General features: G+C 39.0%; 1 non-coding gene across 1 annotated transcript; it reads left to right on the forward strand.

Moving 5' to 3' along the window:
* Window positions 1-283: 283 nt before the first annotated feature.
* On the forward strand, window positions 284-356 carry TRNAK-UUU (transfer RNA lysine (anticodon UUU)). Its single transcript has one exon. It is a non-coding gene; the product is annotated as a tRNA-Lys (tRNA).
* The last annotated feature ends 20,497 nt before the right edge of the window (window positions 357-20,853 follow it).

A 20,853-nucleotide genomic window follows, 5' to 3' on the forward strand; every position in this document is an offset into this window, starting at 1 on the left:
TCGCCTTTCCTTCTCCTCAATAACGAAAACACATTCCACATTTATAACTACGTCTTATTTATTCTTCTCTATCACTCGTTTCAGATATCGCCTGCCAGCAGTACGAACCTTACCATGATCTACACGAATCAGCACCACCAGGGAAACCTATGTAACACCTATTACTCACCAATAAACTATAAGATCTACACCTTTGTCTTTTTTCACAACACCTACGTCAACGACACACACACACACACACACACACACACATGTTTTACTCATATCTTCTAGGACTTCTGTCGCCCGGATAGCTCAGGCGGTAGAGCATTAGGCTTTTAACTTAATGGTCCAGGGTTCGAATCCCTGTTCGGGCGAAAACTTTTTTTTTTTTTCAAACAACGTCATCTTCGCTTCTTATGCTCATCTACAAACTCCTACGCTTTCGGATACTTACGTAACCTCACGTACGATTGCGTCATACTCGCCTACACCCTCCCCCATCGTCCAAAGTTAAATATCTACCCTCATTTGCATAATTTCAAGGTAAACAACTTTTATAGCATATGATACAACTACTGATATAATCACCTACAGGTGCTGATGGGGTGCGGAATGAAATTTAGAGGGTGCGATGAAAAATAAAGCAAATTTGAAATATGCAAATATGTCAATACATAAAATATCAATCAACTTTCAGTAGGTTTCCATGAAAATACAGTATGCCATTGAAACTGAAAATTATTAGGGACTTATTCATTTTTGATTCTTTGCTTTCACCACAACAAACGTATGTACAGAAAAGTACATGAGGCTTCTCTTTCAGATTAGGGAATCCTACTTTAAACTGTAGGTCCAGTCCCGATTAGCCTTACTGTGCATAAAGTGTACTTAAAACACCAAATAAATCAACCTTTCAGATTAGGATCAGTAGCTTGTCCGTTGTGTATCGTTTTTGCACGTTACATAACATGACATTGCAACACAGAAGCAAATGGTTACATCAACAAAACACGTTCGTTAATCCTTTTAGTAAATGTAAACAAAGGAAATAGTAACGATTATTAAAATTCCTAATTTTTGACCAAATATATGGTCACTATAAGCAAAAGTGCACAATTAATAAAATAATTTGTTTCTGGTGAATAATCATTTGTTTCCTATTTATAACGGGTGACCCAGAGATGTATACCCATTTTGGAATGAATATTGCCCAGTTAATTGTACACCAAACTGTATTATTTTTGTTGTATAATGTGTGTGATCTATTGCCATTTATTTACTTTACATTTATTTATTTATTTATTTATTGCAGTTACCACGGAGTCGTGGTCGGTGGAACATCACGTGTTCATGTATGATGCCTATGTTGCAGCTCAGAGGTTCAGCACCTGGTGGTGTTTTTGGAGTTGCAGTGCCCGTGGTTCGAAACTGCTTAACCCATTTTAAGATTGTTTTGCATGTTGGAACTGATCCATGCCGCCTTAGGTGGAAGTGCCGGCGGAATAACCTCTGAGCTGCAACCACTAAGTCGCCGTTTCTCACATAGGCATCATACGTGAACACGTGATGTTCCACCGACAACGACTCCATGATGACTGCAATAAATAAATAAATAAATGTAAAATAAATGGCAATATGTAACACACATTATACAACAAAGATAATACAGTTTGGTGTACAATTAACTGTGTAATGTTCATTCCAAAATGGGTATACATCTCTGGGTCACCCTTTACAAATGTTTAGTTTCCATAAACTTCTTTTATTTATTCCAAACTTTTTTCACTATAAAGAGTAAATAGTATTTTCAGTTGACATTAGGTTTTGAAAAGGGGTGCGGAACGGGGTGCGAAAGAAAATTAAAGGGTGCCCAAGCACGCATCGCACCCCCGCCCCACTGGCGCCGCCACTGTACATAGGCTACAGATGCTAATAATCTTTGTTGATGAAATATACAGGGTGGCTCAATAAGTCACTTAACACCCCCAGTACAAGGCCACTGCGGCATGGAACGTGAAAATCGCGATATCCAATCGTTGCCTGGCCAAGGGGGAACCACATTGACGTCGCCCGCATGTTCGGCAGCCATCTTGATGTACGCCATCTTGAATTCATCTTCAGAATTTTAAATGGGAAGGAGGTGATATGATATATCAAATCAGGCTAGATTTTCACGAGAAATGCAATGGTGAAGGTTTTTTCGACGTATCTTTAACCAGTAAAAAGTTATTTCTGAATTCTTGTACCAATTTGCTCCTTTTCGAGGTGTTAGAAAAATACCTTAAAATTGGTTTAGCGCATCGGTAATGCATCGAGATCAAAATGATGTCTAGGGAGAGAAGTTCGCATGCCATTGCACACGATTTTAATCTGATACATCCATGAAGAGCGGCGCATTATGAATGGTTGTCACGAACAATTACAATGTGACGCTTCCATTAATGAAAAGTCCTTCACAGTGACAAGGTTAATGCTTATGTTCATGAGGAAGTTCATAAACAGAATATTCGATGCTTTTTATCTGATAACCCATTTTTGACAGATCAAAGCTGAATGGTTAGTGCTGGTAAGTTATTGGTGTGTCGTGCTGTGTGGAACACGATTGGTTACTCATTTTTTCATCAACGAAACCTTAAATGCTTAGGGCTACTTGGATTTGTTAATAAACAGGTTTTTTTCATCCTTGCTTATGGAAGAAGGTTCTTTTTACAGTTTTTTTTTCAATAGGGAGGAACATCAGAACACTATGCGAACGTTGTGAAGCAGTTTCTGTCCAAAGTTATTTTATCAGATGACAAGGGTCGCATATTCTGTTTATGAACTTCCTTATGAACATAAACATTAGCCTTCTCACTGTGAAGGACTTTTAATTCAATGGAAGTGTCACACTGTAAATTGTTCGCGACAACCATTCATAATGCGGAGCTCTTCGTGGATGTATCCGATTAAAATCGTGTGCAATGGAATGCGAACTTCTCTCCCTAGACATCACTTTGATCATTACCGATGCGCTAAACCAATTTTAAGGTATTTTTCTAACACCTCGAAAAGGAGCAAATTGGTACAAGAATTCAGAAATAACTTTTTACTGGTTAAAGATACGTCGAAAAAACCTTCACCATTGCATATCTCGTGAAATTCTAGCCTGATCTGATATATCATATCACCTCCTTCCCATTTAAAATTCTCAAGATGAATTCAAGATGGCGAACATCAAGATGGCCGCCGACCGCGCGGGTGGCGTTAATGTGGTTCCTTCTTGGCCTGATAACGATTGGTCATCACCATTTCCATGTTGCGCGCTGGAGTGGCCTTGTATCGTGGGTGTTAAGTGACTTTTTGAGCCATAACTTTGTGGTATTGTTAACTCTGCAACAATGAATGTTAGCTGGAAACAAATGTCACAGTTGCTTTCCTGGTGAAATTCTAGCCCATTTTGATATGTCGCACGACCCCCTTCCCATTTAAATTTCTGAAGTTGATTTCAAAATGGCGGACATCAAGATGGCTGCCGACTATGCGGGTGACGTCAATGTGGTTCCACCTTGGCCAGGCAACGATTGGTCATCGCCATTTTCACGTTCCATGCCGCAGTGGTCTTGTACTGGGGGTGTTAAGTGACTTATTGAGCCACCCTGTACACATTATATATGCATTCACAAACATTTATACCATAATGAGATTAAAAACACTAATAATTTTCAGATTAAATCATTTTGTTATTTACAAGGAGTAAGCCCACTTTTCGTGGAATGCCTCATTTAATGCTTTTGTTTAATGTTAAATAGCAGTGAATACTCGTTGGGGCAGACCATATTTGGAAGGCACCACCTACATGCGATGAAAACGATATGGAACATTCAGAGACTGGTAATGCTCCCCTCTAAGAGTGAATCATTATCGAATGCTTGTTGGAGCATAAGAGCCAAGAATGGAACCATATTGCTTGCTAATGAAAGATAACGAAGACTTTATTGACAATTGTTACAACAAAGAAGCTCAAGAGCAAATAATACAAAAACCTAATACTGGTGTTGGATTCATGCTGCTTAGCGTCTTATCTGTGACAATTCACTGAACAGTTGTGCAACGTGCATGACTAATGTGATATCTGCCACAATTATAAATATACAGCCCCCTCCTCTAAGATTTCCCTGCAAGTTGTTGATACTTTAGAGATACAAAATTGATTTACTTATACATCCGTTCCAAGTGCACCAGTCAATACTCCACAGGGATAGATATGGCTTTGAGTAGGTTACTAAACCTCCCTATTTAGTAGGGACAACTGCCACTAACTTTTGAAAAATATTTTAATTTCAAAGAAAATCTGACAAGTACTTATCCTCACATAGATGGAGTGTTTTATTAACTTTAATAATATCGATATAAGTACTGTTAGTATACGTAAATATAAATAATTCAATCGAAGATCTAATACAGTTTTGAAATGGTTTAGTAATGATAATCATTTAGTATTTGAATCAGTAAAATTTAATATAGCCTAATTAGCAAATATTCTTTAAAATGGGTAAGCTCTTAAACTTTGGGACATTAATTCTAAAATAAAACAAAACACTTACTAACAATTATGTAGAACAATGTGTTAGAAATGTGTTTTTCCTAATTTCTCCTAATTACACGAGTAGAAGAACATTTGGTTTATGAGTGATAAAACAATAGTGTATGACTCCGTAGCAGATTACTTATATTGTAAACTTTCATGTAAATATAGAAAACGCCGCCATCTGTCCCACTCATCATTGCGTCATCTTACCCCACAACGTCGAGATAAATGTTTTCATAAAACCTCAGCAGATGGCAACACTGACCTGGATATACAAAACAAGTATGGAAGTGCAATAGACAAGCTTCCAGAAAATGCGTTTGAAAATTTCTCAATTGCTTCCTATGTGAGATCTATGATGCTTACAAAATAGTGGCAATAAATTTATTTCAGTGAGAAAATGGAAGGAGGCCAAGGAAATGGAGAAGAAACGTGAAAAAGACACAATGAACTGGAATGGGGGACTGAAGATAAACAAAGAATGGAAGAAGGTGTTTGAAGGAGTGGAAAGGATAAGAAGAGAAAGAGGAGAGAAGAAGGAAGAAGAATAAAGAAAGAAAGGAAAAAGAGCGTGAGATAAAGAGTCCAACCACATTCCAAATGAATGAAAATGTTTAGCTAAATCGCTTGTCAGGTGAAAGTATAGTTGACAAGAGAAGGCCACCTGCTAGAATGTTCCAGGAAAACATGTTTCTAATAGTCTGGAGGGAAGTAATTTTTGTGTATATACCAGGTGGTTATAATTAAAGTGACGGTGTTCAGAGTGGTACAGCACGGGCTGTAATGAGAGTAGCAGTGTGAAACTTCGTAGATATGCTAATGAAGCAATGCGCTCGCGAATTATGAAGAAAAAAATAGTTCTAATTCTCGCCACCAGGGTAAAAAATGGCTCTGTAAGCAGTCAAAACGTGGTATAGTTACAGGAAAAAGGCAGGAAAGATCAAACACATGAGAACAATGGTTTCTGGCATGTTTATTAGGAACTATGGTTACAAGAACTGTTCAATATGGCCTCCCAATTCAGCAACATGCTGCATTCGTAACACGGCATGGTCGACGGTTTCTCGCAGCATGTCTGGTGAAATCTGAGCGACATGTCGTTGTATGCTAGCCTTCATATCAGGCAGAGACCGGACATGTCCTTGATAGACACTTTTTTTTAAATATCCCACAGCCAGAAGTCACATGGATTAAGGTCTGAGGATCTGGAAGGCCAGGACATGCATCTGGAAACTGCCTAGAGATGATGCGGTAATTAGTGAAGGTTTCTCGCAGCAAATCTTTCTCGTGGCGAGCGACACGTGGTGTTGCCCCATCTTGCATGAAAATAGTGGTGTGTTCACAGTTCCGTTCTTGCAAAGCTGGAATCACGTGTTGCACAAGGAGGTCCCTATAACGTGCAGATGTCACTGTACACCTAACAGGCCCTCGAGGTGTCATCTCCTCAAAGAAAAACGGACCAAGAATGAAGGAGCTAGTGAACCCACATCAAGCAGTCACGTAAACTGAGTGCAATGGTTGATCCTGCACAACATGTGGACAAGTGGAACCCCATATGCGACAATTTTGCGTATTTACTGCACCGTCCAGAGTAAAATGCGCCTCGTCAGTCCACAAAATATTCCCCGGCCACATGTAATCCATTTCCATGCGTGCCAGAAACCGATGGGCAAACACACGGCGTTGTGGAATATATTGGGGTTTCAATTGGTGCACAGTAGGGATACCAGTGTAAAATGCACCGCCAAACCTTGCGAACTGTTGAGGGGAGTGACAATTCACGTGCCACAGCTCTAGCACTGGTTGCATAAGTTGAGGCATGTGCTGCACGGTCAGCTACAGCTACAGCAACTTCGTCCACAGCTTCCACGGGGATGGGCCGCCTTCCTCTCCCTGGTGCAACACCCAATTCACCTGTTTCCTCGAATTTCTTCATCATCTTCTTCAGCCCATTAATTGACATGGGCCTTCTTCTCAGCCCTTTCTGTTGGCGATATTTCCGCAGTGCAGCGTTGCTATTGGTCCCATTCTGGTAAAACAACTTACTTCACCAGCAGTGCACGGTCTTTCTTCGCAATAGCCATTGCTTTTTACACAGAAAAATTCGAACTTTTAATGTTCGGCGAACATTCACATCACTAAAGGAAAAAAAGCAACAAGCGTCACCAACAACAACCAGGGAGCTCACACAATGGTTAGGCAATGTCACCGACTTTGACGTCAGAGTTAGGGAAAATTCCACGTTTAGACTGCTTACAGCGCCATTTTTTACCCTGGTGGCGAGAATTGGAACTATTTTTTGCATAATTCGGAAGCGCATTGCTTCATTAGCATATCTACGAAGTTTCAGACTGCTATTCTCATTACAGCTAGTGCTGTACCACTCTGAACACCGTCATTTTAATTATAACCACCTGGTATATCGTCCTGTTTTGTACCTTGTTACATTTGTACTTGGTGCAGAGTCTGAAGAAGACCTTGCTAGAATGTTGAAACGTTACGTTTAGTTTATGTTTTATAATAAAATAAATGTCTGCCTTGGTCAGCATATTGAGTTTTTCATATCATGGAAACAAGACTTAATGGTGTTATAATTTATTTCACTTACCAGCTACGTCCTGATGACGTAAAAGCCTTGTAATTCAATGCTATCTGCAGTATCGGGAACACAACGCTTATTCGTTCGTCCTGTTGTCGTTTCTTCAAAACTGTGGAAAAGTGGCACCACCGGTTTACACCTTCTATGCTAGACACGTGATGCGCCATCTGTCCGCTCTTTACGCTATATATATATATATATATATATATATATATATATATATATATATATATATATATATATATATATATATATATAGTATTTAGAACAGCAATGTACTTTCCTGACAGACTAAAAATAGCAATTGTAAAACCAATATACAAGAAAAATGATCCAAAAGATGTAGCCAATTAGAGACCTATATCACAACTTACTGTGTTCTCAAAAATTTTTGAACGTGCAATGCTAATAAAATTTGAAAAATTCTGTGAAAAGTACTCAGTACTAAGCAAGACACAACACGGTTTCACAAAGCAAGAAAGCAAAAATTCAGCCCTGATTGATCTCATTGAACAAGTAGGTGAATCAAACAAAGTGCAAACACACACTTGGGATTTTCTGTGACCTGACAAAAGCCTTTGACTCAGTCAATCACGAAATTCTCCTAACCAAACTAGAAAATTATGGCATTCGAGGACTAGCACATAAATGGTTTAGATTATATCTTCATGAAAGAAAACAATTTGTAGAAATATGTTACTTAAATGCTGATGGAAATACAATATATAATCAATCTCCAGTTCAAAAAATAAATTGTGGAGTTCCCCAAGGCAGCATACTTGGACCTTTTCTATTCCTGCTCTACGTAAACGAAATGCCAAAACTTTTGGATGAGGCACAGGCTATATTGTATGCAGATGACACAAACATTATATTAACAGATCACTGTGAGCATACCTTAAAAAATAAAGTAAACAACACATTGCTAAAGCTTGATAGCTGGTTTCAAGGAAATAATTTAATTCTAAATACAAGCAAAACAAATTACATAAATTTTACAGCCTCTCAAACAAAGAAACGCTTAAATATTAATGTTAAGTCCGAAAATACAGACTTAATACACGCAAAGGAATCTACTTTTTTGGGTATTGTTTTAGATGAACACTTGAAATTCTCAAACCACATCGACATGCTTGAACAAAAATTAAGTAAAGTCTGTTTTGCACTGCGTGTAATGGTAAACATTACCAGCTTCTGGTCTGTCAGAAGTCTGTATGTAGCAAACTTTGAATCAGTAATAAGGTATGGCATCATGAGCTGGGGAAACAAGGCACATAGCTCCATACTGTTTAAATTACAAAAAAGGGCACTTCGAATTGTGGCAGGGGTCAATGGGAAATATTCGTGCAGAAATCTCTTCCGTAACTTCCGCTTATTGACATTACCCTGTTTGTATATCTATGAATGTCTGGTATACATCAAACAAAATATTAGTACTTTCAAAACCAATGAAGATATTCATAGCCTCTACAAGAAGGGACCTAAAAACTCAGCAGTTGCCGTGTATAACAAGTTGCCCAGAGAGTTAAGACACGAACCCAAAGTGGAAAAGTTTAAAAACAAAATCAAAACCATGCTAATTAAACATTCATTTTACAGCATACAAGAATATACAGAGGCAACACTCATCTTTTGAAGGTCTTGTGTATCTGTAACCAGAATAAATTTTTAAATTTAGGTTAGTTACCATACGTGCAGAGCTTGCTGCTGCACATCAAACTGAGATTTTTCAAGTATAATATTTTACATGCAATGTATCTTATGTTAAAATTACAAAATTTTATTATCATGTATTTCTATTTAACATGTCCTATAATACTATGTGTAACTAGAATAAATGTTAAAAGGTATGGTTTGTTACCATACATGCAGGGCTTGCTGTTGCACATCAAACTGAAATTGTATAGTATAATATCTTGATATGCAAGGGTTATAATACACCAATATACATGCGTGTATCTTATGTTAAAATTACCAAATGTTATTATCATGTACTTCTACTTGACATGTCCTATACTACAGATGTACCTACTTGTACAAAATTGTAGTCCTTGGATGCAAATAAATCATATCATATCATTAAGAATTTTCTGGGTCAATGATACTCAAAATAAATAGGTCGTCCTTTCAAAGCGAACGATCCTTCGGCTTTAACTGGAAGAATTCAGACTTTTTCGCTCAATGATTGATGTCTTTGGTAGCTGTGTGCCACGAACCATGTAAATTGGTGATTTAAGAAAGTAGTCCATCGTGATAATAATAATAATAATAATAATGAAATTATTGAGTAAGCTCCAGCCCCATGGTTCCATATAAGTTGGTGCCACTGGTCCTGACGGTCCTTTCTTTTCATTCGATTCAGCAACCTTCTATTTCTGACTACAGTGAAGACTTGAAAATGTCCTGATATTTTTAGTTATACCCTGTCCCAGGATGAAGGGTGAGGAGACAGGAGAATGGAGAAGATTACATAATTTAGAACTGCATATTTGTATTCGTGTCCAGATATTATTACATTAATGAAATCAAGAAGACTTAGGTGGGCAGGCCATGTGGCACGAATGGGAGAGGAAAGAAGAGTTTACAGGATTCTTGTTGGGAAACCTGATGGAAAGAGACCTGTAGGAAGGGCTAGAGAGTTCGTTAGTTAGGAGAGAGATACTTTGTCTATGTAAAACATTGGAAACCTTTCTTTTCCGAAATCATCTGTTCGTTTAGGAGATAGTGTTCTGAGTGAAGTTGAATCTCCTGGAATGAAAGGATATGCCAACGAAGCAAATAAAATCATATAAGCCATGTATAAAGTAAGAATTTATTAGCTAGGGTGTATACAATAGGTAAACGTTCTTATATTGTTGCAGATTATTTGTTTGTCCTTTGTAGTTGAACTTCCAGAAAATGATTCCTACTAGTTCAAGGTCGTTGTACAATATCTTCTAACATTTTGTGCATCTCTCTTATGGAACTTTGATCGTCCAGTTTCACTGTATCAAGCGTTAGATAATCTAGACTGAAATAGATGTCAAGGTTAGTTTTGGATTTGAGAATTGTGAATAATGCGCATAAGCAGTAAATTATTATATGTCGTTACCAAATATGCATTGTGCTTTGATCATAACCAGAGAACGGATTTATATGTAAATAGCTACATACTTATTGATTGATTGATTTGTTGTTTTAAGTCCACTTTATGCACAGTAAAGCTAATCGGCACTGGACCTACAGTTTATCGAACCCGGGACCCCTTGATTACAAGGCGACGACGCTACCACTGCGCAATCGGGGAGGCCAGCTACATATTTATGTGTGAAGCTAAAATCAGTTATATTTTCTATTAACTTTGCGCGTCATGGCATGCAGACTCGAAAAATTCAGGTTTTATTTTGCACATTTCTACATACATATATTAGGTTTTGGCTCATATTTTACATATTTTAGTTAATTTTACATATTATTTCCATATTTCAGAACATTTCTCAACATATACCCAATATTCGCGTAATAACTACATGCCCAGTATGGCCAAAAGAGTTGGATAAATTTCTTGCGAATAACTGACAAAGTCCGAAGCAACGTTAAACAAACGAAAGGTTATATATATTTATATACTTCTACAGGGTGTCTCATAAGTAATATCGCAAACTGACACATGAAAGTACACGATAACAGAAGCAATTAAGTCTCAGTATACATGGGTCTGCAATCGAGCCGTTTTCGAGACAATCGCAAATGTGTGATTACTGACTCCATTGTTTGTAAAGGTCGTCCTAGTTGGTAAAATGCTAGTAATGTGTGCGAATGTGTGGTTACAAGCCGTCATTGATTGCATTTTGTAAACACCGATTGCTTTACTCCTTGCGCGGCCCGAGGTTTGCACTTTGTTTACAAAACAGAACATTTCCGAGATGTTGCGTTGTAATCAAACAGAACATTTCCGAAAGGTGACGTTGCAATCAAACAGAACATTTCCGAAAGGTGACGTTGTATGGATACAATAAGTACACAGTCTAATCGTACTGTGGGAGTCACGACAGTTGTGTGCTGGACTGCGTAGTGAAAATGGAACGTTACAGCAACGAAGAGTATGCGGATAAGCATTTTGTGTATGGTTTGGCTAACGGCAATGCACGGGAGGCTGCACGCTTGTACCAAGAAAAATACGCTGCTCGAAGGCACCCCGAGAGTTGCACATTTACTAGGGTACATCAGCGCCTCAAAGAACATGGGAGCTTCGAACATGGTAGGATTGATTGATTGATTTAGTTTATTTTATTTCGAGTTTTGTGCCTCTTGGCTAATTTGTGAAATTGGGAATGAGTGATGAAATTGATGAATGGACATTCACAAACAACCAAGCCCGGCTGGATTCGAACCCGGGACCCTTGGCGTCGCAGCGCGATGTACTAACCACTCGTCCACATGGTCCGGACGAACATGGTAGGAGAGCAGGTAGATCTGCACGCTTTACGCCTGAAGTTGAGGACATGGTGTTGGAAGCAGTAAAACACTCTCCAGGAACCTCGACTAGGAGCATTGCCGCACAAGTGCCAGTAAGCCGCAGTAGTGTATGGAGAATTTTACATTGCAATTCATTCTACCCTTACCACCTCCAACGAGTGCAGTGCCTCAGTGATACGGATTGTGTTCCTAGATGTGACGTTTTGTCAGTGGACACAACAGCAGGTTGTACTCAACCGTCATGATCTTCCAGGATTGCTTGAGGATATTCCCCTTGATCCAAGTCAGAGTATGTGTTACATGCTTGATGGAGCACCGGCACATTTTTCTGTTGCTGTGAGACGACATCTAACACGCAGATATCATCAAAGATGGATAGGTCGAGGCGGGCCTGTACCGTGGTCTCCAAGGTCACCGGATCTAAATCCTTTAGATTTTTGTGTCTGGGGTCACCTCAAAAGCATAGTGTCCGGTTGAAGAACTGGAACAGAGAATTGTACATACTTGTGACCAATTTCGAAATAATCCAGGGGTGTTCGAAAGAATTCGACACTCAATACGGAATCGCGTACAGTATTGCATCCAGATGTAAGGACGACACTTTGAACACCTCATTTAACAGATACGAGTGTACAGTAATTGTAACGTAGAACATACGTACTAGTAAAGTAGTGCTGTATTCCTTGTTAAAGTAAGTAGAAAGTAATAAAAGCATTGAGATCTCCTGATTTTTCGTACTGTATTAATGGTATTTTACCAACTAGGACGACGTTTACAAACACTGAAGTCAGTGACGGCTTGAACCCACACATTCGCACACATTATTAGCATTTTACTAACTAGGAAGACTTTACAAACAAAGAAGTCAGTGGCGGCTTGTAACATTCGCGATTATCTCGAAAACGGCTCGTTTGCAGGCCCATGTTCACCGAGACTTTTTTGATTCTATTATCGTTTATTTTCACCTGTGTCAGTTTGCGCTATTACTTTTGAGACACCGTATATATATATTTAATTTTACACTTCCCGACTGCTTTCTTTTGCTATTGTAAAACACTTGAAATTCCTGTATATTTACAATTGTTGTCAGAATGTGGGCTCAAACATCGGTTCCTGGTTGTTAAAAAATATATTTTGGCAAAGTTGAAGGAGAGCTTCAAGTCGAGCAGCAGGGCCTCCCTGATGGCGCAGTGGTAGCGTCGCCGCCTTGTAATCAAGGGGTCCCGGCTTTGATACCCGGTGGAGGCACAAGTGGTTCGGATCCAACTTTAAACTGTAGGTCCACTTTATGTACAGTAGGGCTAATCGGGACTGAAACTACAGTTTAAAGTGGGATCCGAACCACTTGTGCCTCCATCGGGTATCGAACCCGGGACCCCTTGATTACAAGGCAACGACGCTACCACCGCACCATCGGAGAGGCCCTAATTTTACATGTGGTTTCAACTGATATTTACAAAAGAACCTCAAGGCTGCAACACTAATCAAGTGAGCTTGACTGCACGTGGAACCTAAAGACTTATTCTTCTTAAGGTATACAGGCACTAAGTCAAAGTTGAAAATATATATAGATCAGCAATAGGTTTGTGTTAAAATGCAGCAAACTTTTATTTTATTTTTATTTTATTTATTTGAGAAATCCTGAATACAGAGAGAATCCATTTTATATCAGGATATCAACAGAGAGAAACATAGAAATTAACAAATAAGAAGCACGCACACATATGTAACAAGAATAATAAAATAAAAATAATAATAATAAAACAATAACTAGGGTATAACATATATTAGTTTCTCTTCAACTGCTTGATGCACGCATTTCTGAAAGCCTGCTTAGATAGATGGAAGCCTGGAGGATCAACTAGTGTATTGTACCTTGTTTGTAGCCTATAGAGAAATGACCTTTGTTCTAGGGATAGCCTTGAGGCTTTTGTGTAAAAGATGTTGTTGCATTTGCTGTTGGTACGTGGGATCCGGATGTGAAGATGTGGCAAGAGTTCGTTAGTGAAAATTTGTCCATTCATGATTTTGAAAAGAAATGTTAGATCTGAAACTTGACGGCGAAGGGAAGGATCGTGAATTTGAAGAGTGGTTAGAATTTCATGTTTGGAAAAGTTTGCAAGGGCTGGACATCTATGCTTGACTATTTTGATAAAGAAATTTACCACTTTGTCTGTTCTCTTTATATTGCTATCACAGGCCATTGACCAAATACAGGAACCATATTCAAGAATAGGTACAACGCACGTTGTAAAATAGGTTTTGAGGGCAGAAACATGTGTGATATCTGTAAATCTGTAAATTAGCCCAAGGGTTTTCATGGCTCTCGAAGTTATGTAATCTATATGGTGGCTGAAAGTGAGTTTGCTGTCGAAAATGACTCCAAGATCTTTGTGCTGTTGTACGAACAGAATGATTTTGTTGCATAATCTATAGGATGGTACTGTAAAATTGGATTTGAGGGTAAACCTCATAAAAACGGATTTTTCGGGATTTATTTTCAGATTCCAGTCTTGGCACCAGCGGTCAATGTGTGTGAGATTGTCTTGCATGGAACATGTGTCTTCAACTGAAGCGATGTTTCTAAATAACTTACAGTCATCAGCATACAATAAAATTGAGCATTCTGGAGAAATATATTCATGAATATCGTCCATGAAAAGAGTGAAACACAGTTGCCCTAGAGAACTTCCTTGAGGCACACCGGAAACTACAGGGAGCCATGACGAAAAGCAACCAGATATGATAACCTTTTGCTTTCTATTGTGCAAGTAAGATGAGAGTAATTTAAGAAGAGGTCCGTGAATGTTGAATCTGTTTGAAAGTTTATGGATGAGTTGTGTATGAGAGACAGAGTCAAAGGCTTTAGAAAAATCTAAGTAAACGACATCCATGCCTTGCTTAGCACTCAGGCAGTTAACCGCGTTGGTGAGCAAACAAGCAAGGTTTGTGTCACATGAAGCATGAGGAAGAACATCGTGTTGAGTGGGAGAGAGGAACGGAGTAGCATGCGCAAGGATACGATTGGAAATTATTTTTTCGGGTAGTAGTGAAAGTGCAGGAAGTAAGGACATAGGACGATAAGAAGTAACGTGAGTTTTGTTTCCGTGTTTGAGTATAGGAACTATATTTGCTTGCTTCCATGCAAGAGGAAATACACCCTCGGAAAAACATTTGTTAAAAATTATGCTGATTGGTTTGGATAGAATATGGGCTAATCGTTGTAGAAATATAGCAGGGATATCATTAGGAGCGCAACTTTACAAATAGAAATGTAGTAGATAAGAAACAAAAGCAAATTAAGGTTTTCATTTGACTCTCCCTTGTATATAAAGTATATAAAAAATTAAGTCACAAGAAAACTATTACCAAAGTGAGAAGACTTACCTCAATGTGAATTGCCATGACTTTGTCGTTGTCATCCTTTCCTATCGAAATATCCGCCCTGCCGCTGGAGTCTACCTGGACAGTCTTTCCAGTGCATTCGCTGTCTTCAACATCTCCAGTTATCACATCGCAGTAGGTCCCAGATGGCAAGGTAGTCTACAAAATAGAACTCTAAATGTTATTAGCGAATTGGCGTTATACATATCGTGTCGTAATTCACAAATTCATTCCCTGGCGACAAATGAAATAATATTTTAATTTATGTGGTGTACCAGATTACAAAAATAGCTCTGACTTGAAAATAATATGCCTTCCATACTAAATCGATCCACGCTTTCATATTGACATTATACAGGGTGAGGCAAAAAAGATGTTAACTGTATGGGAGACAATTTTTTTTTTTTTTCATATTAAACCATGGCGGCCCGATATTCCATTGAGGAACGAAGGAAGATAGCTGCCTGGATGGAGGTCTTTCAGTCCCCACGCATCGTACAAGAAACATTCAAGGCCTGCACCGGACGGGATGCACCATCGCGCCTGACAATTGGTAGGATCTACGAGAAGTTTGACCGGACGGGATCCGTTCAAGACGATTGCAAGGGGAACAGCGGTAGAAAGAGATCTGTCCGAACGGAAGAGAATATCATCTGCGTCCAGGAAGCGATGTTAGCCAGTCCAACCAAGTCCACGCGCAGACTTTCTCTAGAAACTAATATTTCGGAAAGGTCACTGATTAGAATTTTGCATCGTGACTTAGGAATGAAGCCATACCACTTGCAGATTGTGCAGCAGCTCACAAACGCGGACAAGCAAGCACGTGTGAAGACTGCAGAAATTCTCTTGGAAACGCTGAACATTGAGCCTGACATTCTGTTCATGTTTTCTGACGAAACAACATTACACATCAGCGGTCGTGTGAACAAGCACAACTGTATCATATGGGCGACTGAGCACCCGAAGGAAGTTCGAGAGCACATGCGGGATTCCCCAAAGGTGAACGTTTGGTGTGCCGTGAGCAAATTTGGAGTGATTGGACCGTTCTTTTTTGAAGAACAGAACGTCAGGGGAGAGAATTACCTTGCCATGCTCAGCACGTTCATGGAGGAGAACGTACCACTTGCCAGCGAGGGTACTTTCAGCAAGACGGCGCCCCTGCCTATTACAGTCTGCTGGTTCAGGATTACCTGAACGACACATTCGGTAAACGCTGGATTGGTAGAGGTGGTTCTCTCCCATGGCCAGCACGTTCACCCGACCTGACGCCATGCGATTTTTGGCTGTGGGGCATGGTCAAGGTTCGGGTCTACGCCAGCAAACCTCGCAACCTAGACGACCTGAAACACCGCATCACTCATGTAATCGCTGTAATTCCTGTCCAAAGGGCCCAGAGGGCCTTACAAAGAACAATGAACAGACTCAATGAGTGCATTGATAGGGATGGGTGCCAAATTGAAACCCTGTAACCAAATCCCTGCTTGTAATTGAAAGTGATTAAACACCCACTTATTGTTAACATATTTTTGCCTCACCTGTATATAGCAACATTCTATAATCATTTTATAGCCAGTCCGGTGGCCGAAAGCATGGATGTGTTTTTGTTTTGTTTCCTTCTGAATAAGAAAGCAGAAAATTGAGTAATAACTGATATAAAGAAGTTGAGACAGAGAATGGCGGGTAAAACCCCCATTTGGAGTTTTTCTTTCTGTTAAAAAAGTACGTTAAGTGGTCGACTTCTTATTTCAATACCGAAGTCCCGGAGTTCGAATTCCTTCCTGGGAATGGGTCGTCTTTGTGCGTGCCCTTTCATCAATGTCATCTAACCATCACTCTTCTTCATAGTCACGGTATAAATGCGGCATAAAATAACGAAAATACAATATAAATATATGATACAGTATCCAAAAAATTACTTTAAGATCGCATTGTTTTTATCTTTTTATATCCATTAGGAAGTAGTGTTCATTACCATTTCAAATGTAAACATACATAAATTCGTGTGTATAGTTTAAATTCGTTGTATAACTGTTCATTAATTCATCAAAGACAAACATGATATTGAATCAAGCATTCTAGGAAAAAGCTTATCTACGTATTTTGACAACAGTTACATGTGATTTATACGAATTTGTATATTTATAACTGATATTTAATCATTCTAAAACACAAAATTCCCTGACAATTAGTGTAATGTATGTTTCAGTAAACTACTAAAAATTCTATATTTACAGAAACAAATTACTGCTTTGAATTTTTGCAAAAACACAGTAATTTAGTCCTTTATTTACTTTTTTCGTACATCACCAGCTATTACGAACCTGTAAATTATGATTGAAATCATTATCTTCTCCATTGATAGCAATAAATCCTCTCCTATCGCGGCAAAATGCAATTTGGTAATTGTCATTGGACCACCAGTTGCTTACATTTGATCCTGTAAAAGTAGTATAAATTGATATAAAAGTAAAAATAATGATTTTATATTAGTATTATGTAAAGGGACTTTAATAACTTGACACCTTCAATTATAGTTTATTCATAATGATAATCACTATGGCAAAATCAGTGAAAAGTGAAATTGTTAATATCTTGTAAGTACAGGATGAGACAAAAGTCCGACACCAACTTTTTAATTTGAAAACGATTTGACGGAGGGCGATGAAATTTCGAATATGGGTAAGTGGGGTGGGGGCACACCAGATGGGGCTAGTGTGTATAATGGCGGTTATCTTGAAAGCCGACATCTTGGAATTACATCCAGATTTTCAAATAGAAGAGGGTCATGTACAGTACATTCGGTTTGGCCTGAGCCCTGGCATGCGCAAAGCGGGAAATGTTTGTCGTCTTCAGAAGACGTCACGTGACTCATAGGAGCAGTGTTGCAATACCCTGAAGTTACAATTCTATTAGACATGAAACTGTCAAAGCCAGTGGCGTGCGGTGCTAAATCAGGCAGGGGAACAGGTGACCTGCACTTGCCCCCCCCCCCACCTCAAATGCCTGTCGTAATATAATGCAGTAGACAAAGTAAAATTCAACCCTTACTGAAATGAACTAAATAAATATACGATACATGTTACAAATTGTCAGAAGTGACATACATGAAGCACGTTAAAATTATGACAATAACATTGTTAAAGCAAATATGATATAATATAAAGAAAACATTAAAAACAAAATTGTTGATGCACAACAAAGAAAAAAATAATGAAAGCAATTTATGAGTGATCAGAGGAAATAAATGTTTGGTCGAATCCTGTTTCATCTCTCTATTTGTATATTACGTTGACATTTTTTTGTAGAGTTGAGTATCTTGTAATTCAAACGTCCTCAATGAAATAATTACATTCAGATGACCGAATTTTTTCATGACGTCCCCTCGATTTGTAGAAATTGTGACAAAACCAGAACTGTTCCAAACTCCCTTCTCAGGAACAAACAAGAACAACAATAATTTGCCGCTGGAAGAGTATCCAGTTAATCATTTTACAGAGTTGTAGTAACTTCAGGCACGTATCCAAAGGGGGGGGGGCTGGGGCTCGAGACCCCCCGAATGTTTTCGGTTTACACTAGATAAAATGAGATTTTTTGTTTCTTGTGGTGTGGAATAACATAATGTGACGTTAATTTAAGGAGAAATAATTATCGAGGCAAGACGGAGAATGTTTTACGTATAACCCTATTATTGTAAATAGCAGGTATTCAAGGTGGGCATCAGGGGCTCGAGCCCTCCCCCCCTTTTCAGGATATTTTTCTGTTTACACTAGATAAAATTACGTAGGTTTTTGGCTTCTTGAATGATGTGACGATAATTTAAGGACAGAAATACTTATCAAGGCAAGACGGAGAATGTTCTATAATCCTGTTTTTGATAATATTGCACGTAAACTTTTCTTGCTCTTTCGGTGTTGTCGCAGCGAACTTAACACTATGTAGAGACTTGTCAGCATTTGGAAGCTGCACAACAAAGGTAGCGCCACACGTAGAGCGATTCGTTGTAATTTTTAATCTGTGGAAGGCGCGAGAGGGAACGTTATTGAATAAGAGAAGGAGTCGAACTACTGGCAATATTAATGAATAGTTTTTATATACCCTCATTATATAGAATATAATGAAGGTATAAATACGCGGCTTCAATTTCGCGGTTGATCTGTACAACAGAATCTGTTAATTAGACTTCAGAGGTAAGTGTGGCAATTCATGCAGTCGATTAGTGATCAGTCAGCGTCCATTGGTCGCTTTATAAGATCTAGTAATTCGAAAATGAAAAGGACTAAATACCATAAAGTAACAAAGTCTACTACTAGTTCTGGTTCGGGTCCAAAGCTGAAGACATTGACGACAGCGGAACTTCCGGAGCATAAGAGCTTCAAACATAACATGGGAGGACAAGACACATTAGTGGTGTTCAGGCTCAAATCAGAGTGAAATATTCGAGAACTGTCAGCGTCCAGTTTGCAGCCTATAGTTTGAATTTCGTGTTGTCGAGTGGATTGTGCATCCCGTGCTTGTGTAACAGCTTCGTAAAACACTTCTGATACATAGATGTTTTGATGCCCGATGAGAAGAAATGGACAAACAAACACACATACTGATATGGTTCCGTTACAGCATGGAAACAGAGGAGTTGATAGGTAGAAAGTGTTCCGATTTCACGTTCTGATGAAAATGACAGCCTTAAACAGTGGCAACGATTTAGGGAATAGTTGCTCCCCATTTTTTGCCTGCACTATCACACTATGGCCTCTTAATGCTAAGCCTTGTCTACCCCCCGTTTTGGCACCCAATTGTCACCACTGGCCGTAAACATACAATTGTGAGGTTTTGTCTATAGCCCTTTAAAAAATTGTGTTCAGCCCCCCCCCCCCCCCTGAAAGGAATTCCTGGATACGTGCCTGAGTAACTTGTTTGAAAATGCCTTGTGTATGATTTCGTTTTAGTCTTTAATCCAGTTAGGATATTATTGGTTTGCTGTCTTTTCTGTAAAGTTCAATTAACTAAAAGCTTTCGTCTTCGTCTTCAGCCGGTCGATCATACAACATTCGCAACCCTACGCTCGCAACATTCGCTTTCTTGTCCTGCCGCTGCGTGCGTCTTGGGCCTTGGCTTGGGGCTGGTGGAACAGATGGATGCGAGCTGTTCCCTCGGCAGCTATTTTGCAGCGTTTAGCCAAAGCATTTAGCAGGCGCTTAGACTATAGAACATTTTTCCAGTTCGTTATGAATGACAGACGAAATTTTGCAATGAAATTAGGAAAATATGGACTTACTACACTCAAAACTATCACTACGACTCAATTAAACTTTAGCACATAGCAAGAATTCGAAGGAAAAGGAATTCGCTATGTCTTTCGCAGGGAACAGCTAGAGAGTTCAGCTTCCGTGGTAGGATCGTTTACCTTCGCGCGTGGTCGGAAATACTCGGCATCAGGCCGCAGAGGGATGAACGACGAGGGTAGGTGAAGTAAACAAACGCCCAATCACGGTGAATGTTTTTCTTCGGCGTTACTTTTGGAAATGTCGATTTCGGGAGAAAGAAGTGTACTTATTATGTTAATATAGATAATTTAAATAGCTTCAATGAGCGATAAGTACGAGGGAACAGCCTGTTCCCTCTGTTCCATGGAGGGACCGCCACTGGTCAAAGCTATATGCTGTTGTCTCATTAAGAAAATTACTTACGAATCTAAAGTAGCACGCTGTCCTTCATGATCGTGAAATTCGTCAATTGATCTACGAATAACAAACACACTTGTCAAATTCGTCCACATCACATTTAAATTTATTTCTTCTGCGTGGTTTGTTAGGCGTTAGGCGTTACTAATCCCTTCCCAGATACTTTGTAGCGATCATTTTCGTTT

Source organism: Lepisma saccharinum, unplaced genomic scaffold (assembly GCF_977018435.1).
Source record: "Lepisma saccharinum unplaced genomic scaffold, izLepSacc3.1 HAP1_SCAFFOLD_794, whole genome shotgun sequence".
Classification (NCBI taxonomy): domain Eukaryota; kingdom Metazoa; phylum Arthropoda; class Insecta; order Zygentoma; family Lepismatidae; genus Lepisma; species Lepisma saccharinum.